General features: G+C 38.2%; 1 protein-coding gene across 1 annotated transcript in view; it reads left to right on the top strand.

Annotated features, from left to right (window-relative positions):
- Positions 1 to 14,935, top strand: part of LOC144973239 (A disintegrin and metalloproteinase with thrombospondin motifs 2-like) — a 69,962-nt gene that overhangs the window by 19,236 nt on the left and 35,791 nt on the right. The window lies entirely within an intron of this gene.

Below are 14,935 nucleotides of genomic sequence, written 5' to 3'. Positions count from 1 at the left end.
CTTCCCTGAATCTCAGGATCACCCCCACTGTTGCCTGCTTCAATAAGTTTGTCGGATATTGCCATGTTTTGTCGGGTTTCGTAAAAAAGTAATTGCTTTTATATGAAACTTGCTGAAACCCGCCGAAAACCAGAGTCTCAGGTTCACTCCCTACTGGTGTACACTTCCTTGAATCTCAAGTTAACTCCCTACTGTTGCCTACTTCCCATAACTGTCGAATATTGCCGGGCTTCGTAAAAAAGTAATTGCTTTTATGTGAAACTCGCTGAAACCCGCCGAAAACCATAGTCTCAGGTTCACTCCCCACTGGTGTACACTTCCCTGAGTCTCAGGTTCACTCCCCACTGTTGCCTACTTCTCACAACTTTGTCGGATATTGCCGGATTTCGTAAAAAAAGTAATTGCTTTTATGTGAAACTCGCTGAAACCCACCAAAAACCATAGTCTCAGGTTCACTCCCCACTGGTGTACACTTCCCTGAGTTTCAGGTTCACTCCCCACTGGTGTACAATTCCCTGAGTCTCAGGTTCACTCCCCACTGTTGCCTACTTCCCACAACTTTGTCGGATATTGCCGGGTTTCGTAAAAAAGTAATTGCTTTTATGTGAAACTCGCTGAAACCCGCCGAAAACCAGAGTCTCAGGTTCACTCCCCACTGGTGTACACTTCCATGAATCTCAGGTTCACTCCCCACTGTTGTCTACTTCCCATAACTTTCTCAGATATTGCCAGGTTTCGTCGGGTTTCGTAAAAGAGTAATTGTTTTTATATGAAATTCGCTGAAACCCGCTGAAAACCAGAGTCTCAGGTTCACTCCCCACTGGTGTACACTTCCCTTTGTCTCAGGTTCACTCCCCATTATTTGCCTACTTTCCATAACTTTGCCCCATTTTGTTGGGATTTGGCGCATTTTGTAAACAAAAAGTAATTGCTTTTTTTTTTTACAAAACCCGCCGAAACCCAGTCCCAGGTTCACTCCTCACTGGTGTTTACTTCCACGAATCTCAGGTTCACTCCCCACTGTTGCCTACTACCCATAACTTTCTCGGATATTGCCAGGATTAGTTGGGTTTCGTAAAAAAGTAATTGCTTTTATATGAAACTAGCTGAAGCCCGCCGAAAACCATAGTCTCAGGTTCACTCCCCACTGGTGTATACTTCACTGAGTCTCAGGTTCACTCCCCACGCTTTGCCGCATATTGTCGGGTATCGTAAAAAAAGTAATCCCCCCCCCCCACACACATTTTTTATTGCTTTTTTACAAAACCCAGAGTCCCAGGTTCACTCCCCACTGGTGTACACTTCCCTGAATCTCAGGTTCATCCCCTCCCCCTCCTACACACACACACACACACACACACACACACACACACACACACGCTGCTGCCTACCTCCCATAACTTTGTCGGATATTGCCGGGTGTCGTCGCGTTTCGTAAAAAGTAATTGCTTTATATTACGAAACCCGCCGAAACCCAGTCCCAGGTTCACTCCCCACTGGTGTACACTTTTCTGAGTCCCAGATTCACTCCCACAGCTGTCCTCTTCCCATAACTTTGTCAGGTTTCGGAAAAAAAAAAAAACACCGTACAAAAACCACTATTCAGTGTCAGATACTGAATAGTGCAAAACCACTATTCAGTATCAGATACTGAATAGTACAAAAGCACTATTCAGTATCAGATACTGAATAGTGCAAAACCACTATTCAGTATCAGATACTGAATAGTGCTAGCCAATTAATATACTACCGTGCTCTGAAAAAAAGACGTTATAAAAATTTTAGCCAGAAAACTCGTCCTTCAAATATTGATCGATAGAAATGACCCTTATCTTGTCAAAAGCCCATTGAAGTCCCAGGTTGGATAGTTTTTGTCAAGATGACGGTCAGTTTAACCAGTTAACTGCTGTACTCCGGAAAAAAAACAACTCAAATTTTAAAAAAATTAGCCGAAAACCCGTCCTTACAATATCGATTGATTTAAATGACTCTCGCATTGGCAAAACTCTAAAACTTGAGATTCTTCGCGAAGTCCCAGGTTTGAGATTTTTTGCCAAAGTGAGGGGCACTTAAATCGATCGATATTTCATGGACGAGTTTTCTGGCCAAGTTTTTAAATACCTAAATGTTTTTTCCAGAGTACGGCAGTTAAAGGGTTAATCAATCGGCATTTGAAGAACGAGATTTCTTGCCAACATTTTTAAAGCGTGTTTTGTTTTTTTAATTTTTTTTTTTTTTTTTTTGGGGGGGGGGGGGTGGGTTCTCCAGGGAACGGTTGTATAGGATCATAAGGTTCAGCAATTTGTGGGGAAAAACAAAACATCTCAATGTCAAGGTGAACGCTAAATAATGATGGAATAAATTATAGCAACGATCATATTCACTTTGACATATTTATCATGAGCACTTCAAATGTCACAATCTAAACGACAACGTAAATTACTAACAATTAGGTCTGCATTTGCAAAAGAAACCTAGTTGTTACCTTTGAATAATTAGCCGGGTCTACAATTAATCAATGGGTGTGTATTATTTCCATGAAACTACAATAAACGTTGCACCGTTTTATGCTGTAAAGGAAAAAATAATATAAGCAGCATTTGCATATCCCACAGTAAGAATATCTCCAATCATCTACATATTCTATGAGTGGCATAAAGAATGGAAAAAATCTAAATTACTGTAGTCAATCAAGACATTGGGGTAACTACAATAGTTTCATTACACATAATTGATCAATATTCTTTGTTTAGAGTTTTGTTTTGTGTTATTTTAACATGATTTCAAGCTAGTATTAGGAATTTAGAAATATAAACAACTGGTCTTTAATAATAAGCATATTTATATAGCGCCTTTCGTCGAAACCTCAAAGCGCTTAAAAAACAAAAAAACAAAAAAAAAAACAAAAAAAAAACAAAAAAACATTCAACCAAGGTATCAAAACAATTAAGAGCATTAAAGGGCATCAATACATCATCAATATAAATGTCATATACAATACATTTAAAATTCAATTAAGTAAATATTTCCTGAAAAGATGTGTTTTCAGGGCTTTTTGAAAATGTCTATTGAGCTCGAGAATCTCACAGATTGAGGGAGATCATTCCAAATCGTGGGTCCGAATTTCATAAGAGACCTATCACCAAAATACTTAAGTTTAGTTTTAGGAGATGCTAACAATTTTGAATCGTGGGATCTAAGATTTCTCAGAGGTACGTATGGTTGGAGTAAGTGTTGAATGTAAAGAGGGACAGAAGACTCAAATACACCAAAGCAGATGAGGGCTATTCAATTCTAGCCCGGACTGGCAGCCAGTGGAGGATTCGAAGCATGTCCTGTGTATCATCGTAATGAGATTTTCCCAGGACTAACCTAGCCGCACAATTCTGTACTCTCTGGAGCTTGCTTATTTTGTTATTAGGGAGACCAGCGAGCAGTGAGTTGCAGTAGTCAAGACGTGACAAGACCAATGCAGAGACAATTATCTTCAAGGTGTTGAAAGGTAAAAACGACCTCATCTGTGATATTCTACGGAGCTCAAAGTACATAATTTTCACATTATTGTTTATATGCTGATCCATAGACAAAGAACTATCCAGAATGACACCTAAATTTTTAGCCTTTTCAGAAATAGAAATATCAGAATTAGATATAGTTAGAGTAGGATTTGAAAATTGGAAAGACTTTAATTTTTGCTGAGTTCCTATCAAAACAACTTCAGTTTTGTCTTCATTCAACAATAGCTTATTTGCAAGCATCCAACTTTTGATGGAGTCACAACAATTTTCTATATGACAGTCAAGAGAGGAGAGATTACGAGGAGAAGCAGAGTTATATAGCTGCGTGTCGTCAGCATATATGTGGTAATTAACAGAATGGGAGCGTATTACTCTGCCCAATGGTAAAGTATAAAGGGTATAAAGTATAGGACCTAAAACCGAACCTTGCGGGACGCCATATTCTATATAGACATCGTTAGAAACTTTGCCATTTACACTCACTGCCTGTGACCTATTAGTGAGATATGATTTAAACCACGAAAGAGTAGTACCAGAGATGCCAAAATCAGAATAAAGCCTATCACATAGGATTGAGTGATCTATTGTGTCGAATGCCGCAGATAGATCTAACAGCGTAAGGATAGATATATTACCATTATCACTTGCTATCAGCAGGTCATTCACGATCTTCAAAAGGGCGGTTTCAGTGCTATGTTGCTTACGGTAAGCTGATTGAAAAGGCTCGATAAGATTGTTTGAATCCTGATGATTCCTTAGCTGCTCTAGTACCACTCTCTCCAGGATTTTTGAAAGAAAGGGCAAGTTAGAAACAGGGCGGTAATTCTTCAAATTTTCAGGGTCCAAATAATGCTTTTTTAAAAGAGGAGTGACGATTGCTTTTTTGTAGCAATCTGGTACAGCCCCAGACTGCAATGAGTTATTTATGATTGCAGTAATAGGTTCTAAAAAACAGTCAAGACATTTCATTAAAAGATTAGTTGGTATCGGGTCAAGGGAACAAGATTTGGGTTGTGAGGCTAGGATAATTTCTTTCACTTCATCAGATGATACATTATTAAAAATACTAAAATTAGGGATACATCTTGGGGGTCTAACATAGTCCGAATTTTCCTCATCGATTTTAACAACTGAATGAAGATCTAATTTGTTTCTTATAATTTTCACTTTGTCTGAAAAATACTTGGAAAAGACGGTTGGGAGGTTTTCTTCAGGGATATCTTTTGGTAAATGATAATTATCAACTGCATTCTTTATTTCATTAACTGTTTGAAAAAGAGCACGTGTGTTTTTACATGTGGAAATTTTATCGACAAAGTAAGTTTTCGTTCATTATATATGGTCTCCTTGACTATGATGACTTGATCTTTATAACGTTGACGATCCTCGTTAGTCTGTGACTTACGCCATCGCCGTTCAGCAGCTCTGCGGCGTCTTTTTGCAGTCATTACTTTTTCCGTCATCCATGGCGCAGTTTGTCGTCTTGTCATCTTTCTTGTGTGCAATGGTGCATGATGGTCAAGCATCTTTCGCAGTGTGGCATTAAAGGAAACAGCTGTAATTTGTGATCCAAGAATGGCTAGCTCTGACTCTACACTGCTGGAGAATTCTTCAGGTTTAATTGAATTTATGTTACGGGACGTAACAATCGACTTTACTTTTGGTGGTTTAAATTTGTGTATGTTGAACATAATAACGAAATGGTCGGATATAATTTTGTCGTGTACAGTTAAATTGTAGATTGGGCAGGTTGTAGTGTTGGTTGCAACCCAATCTAAAATATGGCCTTTCTTGTGGGTGGGAGTTAAAACGATCTGTAAAAGATTATGGTTGGCTAAAAGATTCCTCATTCGCTTTGAATATGGGTCGGCTGAATCAAAATGTAGATTAAAATCACCTAAAATTATAAGACGATCAGTAAAAGAAATATATAATTCTATAAGGACTTCCATATCTCGCATAAAGCCTGAATGTGTTATCTTATTAACTTTTGATGGAGATGGATGGTATAAACATTAAAACACAATGTTAAAAGCTGTGAAATTTGTGCATTCGAAAGATTTGAATGTGTTGATATTTTCCGATTTTATTTTAATAGAATTATTATAAATTGCACAAATACCGCCGCCACGTCCTGATGTCCTTGGATGTGACAGGATGTTAAAATTGACAGGCGTTAATTCACGTAAGATTACTTCATCTCCGATCTCTTCTAGCCACGTTTCAGTAATAAACACGATATCACTATTAGAGTCACAAATTAAATCATTGATTTGTAAGGACTTGTTTCGGACCGACTGAGAATTAAAATACATTATGTTTACTGAATTATGAGCTGATGGTGACGAGACGAAGGATGACGATGGCAATGGTGATGACTGTGACAATAATGGTAGAGGTGGTGGTGACACTGCTGTTGGTGATGGTGGTCGTGTCATTGGTGGTGACGGTGATGGTGATGATATCGATGATGGCGATGGTGATGGTGGCGGTGGTGGAAACGATAACGACGACGACAACGACGAATACGTCAGCGATGATGACGGTTGTGACGGTGACGGTAGCGACGACGTCGACGACAGTGGCAGTGTTATAATTGTTGCTGGGGGTCTAGGCCGGTGGGTGGGGGAGGGTGGTCTATGACCAATATGAACAGGTATCATTCTCTGTTTACGTATGCCACCCCTAGGCGGTCGTGGGTGATCAAAACAATCATTGTTTAAAAGTATGGTACAGTGTTGTTTGTATATATTGACGAGATATCTAAGGGCTAAAAATAACAGATTGTAATAAACAGGGCTAGAAACATCCATAATGTGTCAACGTCGAAATGTCTTGATTTCACGACACGCTGGTGATTAAAGTTCTAACTGTACTAGTTGTCACAGAACACTGACAATACTGGCACGGCGACTGTTATGGTGAAGTGAACTTGAAGTAATATCAAAGTAAACAGTGTGTGTTGACTTTCGGATGCAAGCATCCACTACCAATACAAAATGAGTATCAGATGAAGTATATTGTACTATTACACAAATATAGAACCTCTAACTTTCATTGGAAAGACGTCTCTTAGCATGTCGCATCTTCAAGAAAATTCTGGAAGATATTTAATTATAACAAAGCTTTAACCCTCTCCTTACCACCTGCAGCAAAATCGTCACATGTGTTACAAAACACTATACATTTTTCTTATCCAGATTTATTGTGTACATCACAAACTTTGAAGAATGATCTTAGTTTAATTATTAAGAAAATAAAGTTCTTTTGTAGAGAGATTGTTTGAGTTTTAAAAAATCAATTGTTCTGCTGGGTAAGCCTATCATTTTGGGAAAATACTGAAAATGATTATAAAGGAGAGAGTTAATTTAACGTCGTTAGAGAGACTGTTCCATGATAATAAAAAAAAAACATGAGCAATTATATACCCCAATATCCACTAAACCTTCTCAAAGCGCTTTACAAGGGTTCCCTAGCCAATAGCAACACTTAACATGTACGACGAAACATGACGCCTGTTAGGCGATATTACAAATAATTTTCCCCGACACAGACAACACTGTTAACGACCAGGTACTTGTTTTACATCTGGGCACGCTGAGAGCATGTGAGTAAAGAGACATTTCTAATGACTCAACTATGCACCGCTTATATCAGAACTCGAACCAAGACCTTCCGATCCGAGTGTGAGTGTCATACCACAAGACCACATTGCCGTATGAGTTGCATGTTTTGCTGGAATGCTCGTTATCTGCACTAAAAGCGTTTCAATCTGACCACAACACGGCCTAAATTAGGTACAAGGGGTTGAACCACGTCCTCGTGGTTGAACCGGCCATTGTGTACATCGACATTATACAATAGGCTTCAAAAGTCGTGACGTCACTTCCCTCATAATGTCACAAAGTAATTAGTAATTGGTTCTAAATTATCGGAACAATGGCGGACACCCTTATGAAATACTTCTCCGACAAGTATAAAACTGTATCCAGAGGAGGAAAACATTATAAATCTGATCATGTTTTGGCTTTTATACATTCTGATCACATGACATGAGAAAAAGTAATAGCCAGCATGAAGAATAAAAAGTGCCGATTGTCTTTGTTTAGAACCAAGCTGCTCGTTGCTGGGCGGACGTGACATCAGACTATTGAATCCTACTTAGAAGGGTATTTTCAGAGAGACAAAAATGTTCGTCATATCGGTGACGGTATTGGATTGAGAGGTCTTTACGGTTTAAAGAAACGTTAGTTGTATCTGGCTAAAAACATTGTATAGCCTGTAGCAGGTTGCATAATATACTGTCCGTTGTAATAAATGAACACTACTCGATCATTACGAGATTTAAAAATGCATAGGCGTTTGGAGCATCTTGTTTTCAGCGGAATAGCGCTCTAGAAATACAACCTCTCCCCCCCCCCTCCCCCCTCCTCCCCCTTGTGTAATCAATATAGAAGTTTTACCGTTCTAGGGTTCGGGCAAGCTCTCGTAGTTCTGATTTTTGTCTGCTAATGCAATTATTACTTTGCCAAAATGAAAAATAAATAAATAACAAACAAACAAACAAACAAAATATTAAAAATATATTAATTTAAATCCTAAAGGTCCTTGAATATTCTTGTTAGAAAGCATAAAGTTAAGCCAGTCTGGAAGTTACACTTCAGAAATGTTTATAAAAGTTGTCAATTTGAACTAAAAGCCTATGGAAACAATTGCCTGAACAATAGAAGTACAGGAAAAGTTGCTTGCTACCATTTTATCAAGACACTTGCCTATTGCAAATTGCTCCCCATCAGATCTAACAGATTCATCTACTAGATGACAGTTAAAAAAATAAATAAATAAACGTAAGGTTTACACACCATACTCGTGTCTGTCAGCTGGTGAGGGGAATGTCGTGAAATTGAATGACTTTCCTTCTGGTGCTTTTAAAATTTTGATATATTTTTTAAAAATTTTCATTTCTAGTCTTCTTTATTTATTTTTTGTTTATTTTCTTCGATATTTGTAATTTTCAATTAAACGCTAACTTTGTTCATGCCGATTATTTCTCCGCCTTCGATCCTTTTTTTTTTTAGTCCTATATTTATGTTTTCATTGGGGTTTTTTTTTGTTTTTGGCTGAAGAAGGGGCTTGAGCCCGAAACGTTCCGTGTCTGGGATTTTGTTCTCCTTTTTTAAACTTTCATTTTTGGCAATTACTTTTTTTTTTTAAAGCCAATTAATTGGAGGTCATAAATTCATCTTAAAGTCAAGATAGTTGTGCCAAAGTTGTGTCGTGTCAGTCCAATAAATTGCTTCTTCCCATAATGGCCATCCATTGCGGGCATGAAGTATTTTTATGCCAAGAGTCTATCGCAAAGTACTTACCGCCAGATCAAACAGATCCAGCTACCCAATCGTTGGTAGGTGGACAGGGGGGTCATAAAAAAAATCTAGACTCCATTCAGAAAGAGGATTGCCCTACCAGTATTGAGTAGTGAATTCTAAGCTGCTAGAAGCTGTGGATTGTAAAAAGCAATGTAGTTTACTATGCCACTTATTTGTGTATTAGATATTTGATACTCAATATTATAAAATTAACAATGAATGTTGACTTATATAATTTTGATTAATTGTGTCTATGCAAGATAGTTACATAGAGCATTTTAAAGGTTTTTAGACCCTATTACCTCTTAAAGGATACGATACAAAACGATGCAAGAATAAGAACTTCATAATAGAACAAAATACCAAATGCGGAAGGTTCCTCGCTCAAAACGCTTCTGTCTAGATTTAAGGTGATGTATTAACGTTTTTACTGTATTTGTTGTAAGCTGATAAAGGGTTTTGAGTCCGTAACGTTTCATGTTTTCTATTTTGTTCTTTTTGAAGATGCTGCATTCATTTTTGTACCTTAAAAGACATTTAATGTTTTGAATAGAGCAATATCTACTAAACATGCTCAAAGCACCTTACAAAGGGTCCCTAGCCAACAACAACACTTAACATGTAGGACGAGACGTGACGCTGTTAGGTGAAATTATAATTTTACCGACAGAGACAACGCTGTTAACGGCCATGTACTCATTTCCCACCTGAGTATGGTGAGAGAATGTGAGTAAAGAGCCTTTTCCAAGGACCCCACAATGCGCCGCTCAGAGCAGGACTCGAACCCATGACCTTCCGATTCGAAGGCGAGTGTCATACCACAAGACCACATAGTAACAACACATTACAACACTGAGCAAAAAAATAATAACAATAGTTTAAATTGATTTACCTTTTGGAAGGTTAATGGATTCATATTACTTAAACTGCATCAACTTAAGCTTTCTCTTGGAATGCCACATCATCACATTAAACTCTTAACTCACTCAACCCTAAAACCGACTATCTATATCTGTTGTTTTCCCGAGTTACTCTTACCCCATGCTTATTTATTACATTTTTTCTGAGAATTCTGAGAATTATAGGCGTAGCATCGAAGTGTATGTTTTTAATTTTTACATGTTAATGGTCGTTGAATAAAAAAATATATGCACATGCTCATTTTTAATACATTTTTTTCCAATTTTGAAAAGCAACAAAAATCTCTAGGAGTGAGTGAGTTAATAGATCATTTACTGGATAGATGTAGGTTTTGCGAATGCTAGAAATATGACTTGAACCATATTATAACAGGAATAATTCCAAGAATGTTTATAAAAAAATCCTTGTCGACCCGCCATGAGTTGTTGGATACCTGGTTTCTGCCGGAAAAATCATTGCAACAGATTGTGTCTTATGCAGAGGGAAGCAAGCAATTGCAACTATCCAGTTAATGTTACAAAATAATTTAGGATTAATTCCGGCATCATAGGTTTTTTGGGATACTTTTAATATTTGTTTGAAATTCTAAACTTTGACTTTGTATAATTGTTAGATGGAAATAAACGTTGAATGATCTGAATTTACGCAAGCGCAGTAGAATTTCTTGTTTATGTAAACTGATAGCATGGAAAAGGCGGGGTCCATGAATCCGATATGAATAATAACCTAAATATAATAATTATTATAACATTGATTATTGCATTTTACAGACTTCTCCGTGAAGGGGAAAGAAAACACGGTTATTTATTTCGTTCAGGGGCGAATCGTGCAAACGGTCGGCTTGTTGAATAAGCACTTTATGTAAACCTGTTAACTTCCGTACTCTGGAAAACCAGATATTTCAAAATTTGGCAAGAAAAGTCGGCCTTCAAATATAGATTTACTTATATGACCCTCATCTTGTCAAAAACTCTCAAACCTGGGACCTCGCTTAAATCCATCGATATTTGAAGGACGACTTTTCTGGCTTAATTGTGTAATGCGTGTCTTTTCAGAGTACGGGAGTTTTAAGGATGCCTGAATTGGTAGTAACGATCTACTTATAGATATACGAGTCATACGGTTGCGTAAGTAAACAATGGTAACTCAATCACGGTTTGTTAGGCGGATTATCTGCTGGGAAACGAAAATCAAATGCATTTCAACACAAAAGCCAATCAAATTAAATGTAGGAAGTTACCCCTCTCCTTACCTACCATAATGAAAATCGTCTCATACATTACGATGCAACCAACAATTTCAGCATTCTGATTTCTTTTGTTTATCACAAATTGTTAAGAATTTTTTTGTTTTGTTTTATAGCTACCAAAACTTGGCACTGTGTTCTAGAACTCATTTTGCTGAACAATATATAGAGAGAATAATATACCTGTTGATTTTCTGTTTAGTTTGTGTTGGGTAGATGTGAAGTTTTGGGGAATGTTCTGAAAAGTGAGGTGGTAATAGTAGCAACTTCTAACAATGACACTATTTGTCTTACGTACACGTCATTTTATTTTTCAATTTGGCCATGGAAACTTATATCTACTTCGATTATCGAAAAATAAGATTATCCCCAACTTGTTAGAAAGTCCCAAATCTGGGTCTTGAAAGAATTCTCAAGTTAGACATTTTGACAAGTTTGGAGGTTATCTTGATCGATGTTTGCAACTCATCGCGTCAAAACAGTATTATGTCGGGTTGAAATTTTAGTCAAAAATATTAGACTTGTGCACTGAGTACATTTTATCGAAGAGAACGAATTTATTAAGTTACCAAAAACTAAAAGTTAATATTACTGATCGTATTAACAATAACTTCCGCATCCGTAAGTTTCATAAAGTAACAGATGAATATTGTCAAAATGCAGATACAAAAGAAGTGTCTCATTGAATGCACGTACGCACTTGAATGGAAATTAAAATACTTCCGTTCACTTGCTAAGGAAACTTAGGCATATATATATATATATATATATATATATATATATATATATATATATATATATATATATATATATATACAATCACAGATCTCTTTTTTTATCACAGCTTATTCACCATTACTAAGATAATTAATTCGGAATATTGTCAAAGGATGACATTTTACGAAAATAATTGTTTCTCATAAAAGAAAGATTTTCTCTATCTCTCTCCCCCCCCCCCTCTCCCTCTCTCTCTCTCTCTCTCTCTCTCTCTCTCTCTCTCTCTCTCTCTCTCTCTTTCTCTTTCTCCCGCTCTGTCTTTCTTTCCTTCTTTCTCAATCAATCCACGATCCACCCATCTATCTATCTGTCTGTCTATCTATCTATCTATCTATCTATCTATCTATCTATCTATCTATCTATCTATCTATCTATCTATCTATCTATCTATCTAATTATCTAGATATTTGTCTCTCACACATACATCCACACCCCCCCCCCTGTCTCTCTCACGCCGCCCCCCCCCCCCCCCCCCCCACACACACACACACAATGTCTAGACAATTGGACACCTGGAACAATATTATACGCTAGTAAATGAAAGGCAATAACTACTTTGTTAATTCAGAAAAGTGAGTGGAGCAGGCACTTATGTTGGTAACAACAAGACATGAAGTGAGTAGAAAAGTGCCAGAAGACAATAGAGAATAAAAATTTTTTTCGCGGCGGTGGTGGGGTTTGAACCTGCGACCTTATTGGTACGACAACTCCGCCTGGCAGGTGAGAGCGTGGCTCTACCGTCTGAGCTATCCACGAACACAAAAATATTCGTATCAAACCCAAGTCATATTTTCTAAAGCCTTCTCTCACCCACTACTGGAGATCGCCGGCTCGTTCGCGCGCCACCATCGCGAAGTAATTTTATTTGACCAGCAGTTAAGCCTAATAGCCAATATTCTTAACACAAACATATAACATAGAAACGATTGAGACATTGAGTATGCTCCGGGATATGGGGTGAATTTTTTTTTTTTTTTAATTCAGAAAAGTGAGTGGAGCAGGCACTTATGTTGGTAACAACAAGACATGAAGTGAGTAGAAAAGTGCCAGAAGACAATAGAGAATAAAATTTTTTTTTTTTCGCGGCGGTGGTGGGGTTTGAACCTGCGACCTTATTGGTACGACAACTCCGCCTGGCAGGTGAGAGCGTGGCTCTACCGTCTGAGCTATCCACGAACACAAAAATATTCGTATCAAACCCAAGTCATATTTTCTAAAGCCTTCTCTCACCCACTACTGGAGATCGCCGGCTCGTTCGCGCGCCACCATCGCGAAGTAATTTTATTTGACCAGCAGTTAAGCCTAATAGCCAATATTCTCAACACAAACATATAACATAGAAACGATTGAGACATTGAGTATGCTCCGGGATATGGGGTGAATTTTTTTTTTTTTTTAATTCAGAAAAGTGAGTGGAGCAAGCACTTATGTTGGTAACAACAAGACATGAAGTGAGTAGAAAAGTGCCAGAAGACAATAGAGAATAAAAATTTTTTTACTGCTGGTCAAATAAAATTACTTCGCGATGGTGGCGCGCGAACGAGCCGGCGATCTCCAGTAGTGGGTGAGAGAAGGCTTTAGAAAATATGACTTGGGTTTGATACGAATATTTTTGTGTTCGTGGATAGCTCAGACGGTAGAGCCACGCTCTCACCTGCCAGGCGGAGTTGTCGTACCAATAAGGTCGCAGGTTCAAACCCCACCACCGCCGCGAAAAAAATTTTTATTCTCTATTGTCTTCTGGCACTTTTCTACTCACTTCATGTCTTGTTGTTACCAACATAAGTGCCTGCTCCACTCACTTTTCTGAATTAAAAAAAAAAAATTCACCCCATATCCCGGAGCATACTCAATGTCTCAATCGTTTCTATGTTATATGTTTGTGTTGAGAATATTGGCTATTAGGCTTAACTGCTGGTCAAATAAAATTACTTCGCGATGGTGGCGCGCGAACGAGCCGGCGATCTCCAGTAGTGGGTGAGAGAAGGCTTTAGAAAATATGACTTGGGTTTGATACGAATATTTTTGTGTTCGTGGATAGCTCAGACGGTAGAGCCACGCACTCACCTGCCAGGCGGAGTTTTCGTACCAATAAGGTCGCAGGTTCAAACCCCACCACCGCCGCGAAAAAAATTTTTATTCTCTATTGTCTTCTGGCACTTTTCTACTCACTTCATGTCTTGTTGTTACCAACATAAGTGCCTGCTCCACTCACTTTTCTGAATTTAAAAAAAAAAAAAAAAAAAAAAAAAAATTCACCCCATATCCCGGAGCATACTCAATGTCTCAATCGTTTCTATGTTATATGTTTGTGTTGAGAATATTGGCTATTAGGCTTAACTGCTGGTCAAATAAAATTACTTCGCGATGGTGGCGCGCGAACGAGCCGGCGATCTCCAGTAGTGGGTGAGAGAAGGCTTTAGAAAATATGACTTGGGTTTGATACGAATATTTTTGTGTTCGTGGATAGCTCAGACGGTAGAGCCACGCTCTCACCTGCCAGGCGGAGTTGTCGTACCAATAAGGTCGCAGGTTCAAACCCCACCACCGCCGCGAAAAAAATTTTTATTCTCTATTGTCTTCTGGCACTTTTCTACTCACTTCATGTCTTGTTGTTACCAACATAAGTGCCTGCTCCACTCACTTTTCTGAATTAAAAAAAAAAAATTCACCCCATATCCCGGAGCATACTCAATGTCTCAATCGTTTCTATGTTATATGTTTGTGTTGAGAATATTGGCTATTAGGCTTAACTGCTGGTCAAATAAAATTACTTCGCGATGGTGGCGCGCGAACGAGCCGGCGATCTCCAGTAGTGGGTGAGAGAAGGCTTTAGAAAATATGACTTGGGTTTGATACGAATATTTTGTGTTCGTGGATAGCTCAGACGGTAGAGCCACGCTCTCACCTGCCAGGCGGAGTTGTCGTACCAATAAGGTCGCAGGTTCAAACCCCACCACCGCCGCGAAAAAAATTTTTATTCTCTATTGTCTTCTGGCACTTTTCTACTCACTTCATGTCTTGTTGTTACCAACATAAGTGCCTGCTCCACTCACTTTTCTGAATTAAAAAAAAAATTCACCCCATATCCCGGAGCATACTCA

The sequence above is a fragment of the Berghia stephanieae genome, chromosome 5 (genome assembly GCF_034508935.2).
Source record: "Berghia stephanieae isolate SIO BIC M18660-M18661 chromosome 5, UCSD_Bste_1.3, whole genome shotgun sequence".
Taxonomy (NCBI): Eukaryota; Metazoa; Mollusca; class Gastropoda; order Nudibranchia; family Aeolidiidae; genus Berghia; species Berghia stephanieae.
This window is presented reverse-complemented; position numbering and strand designations above follow the sequence as displayed.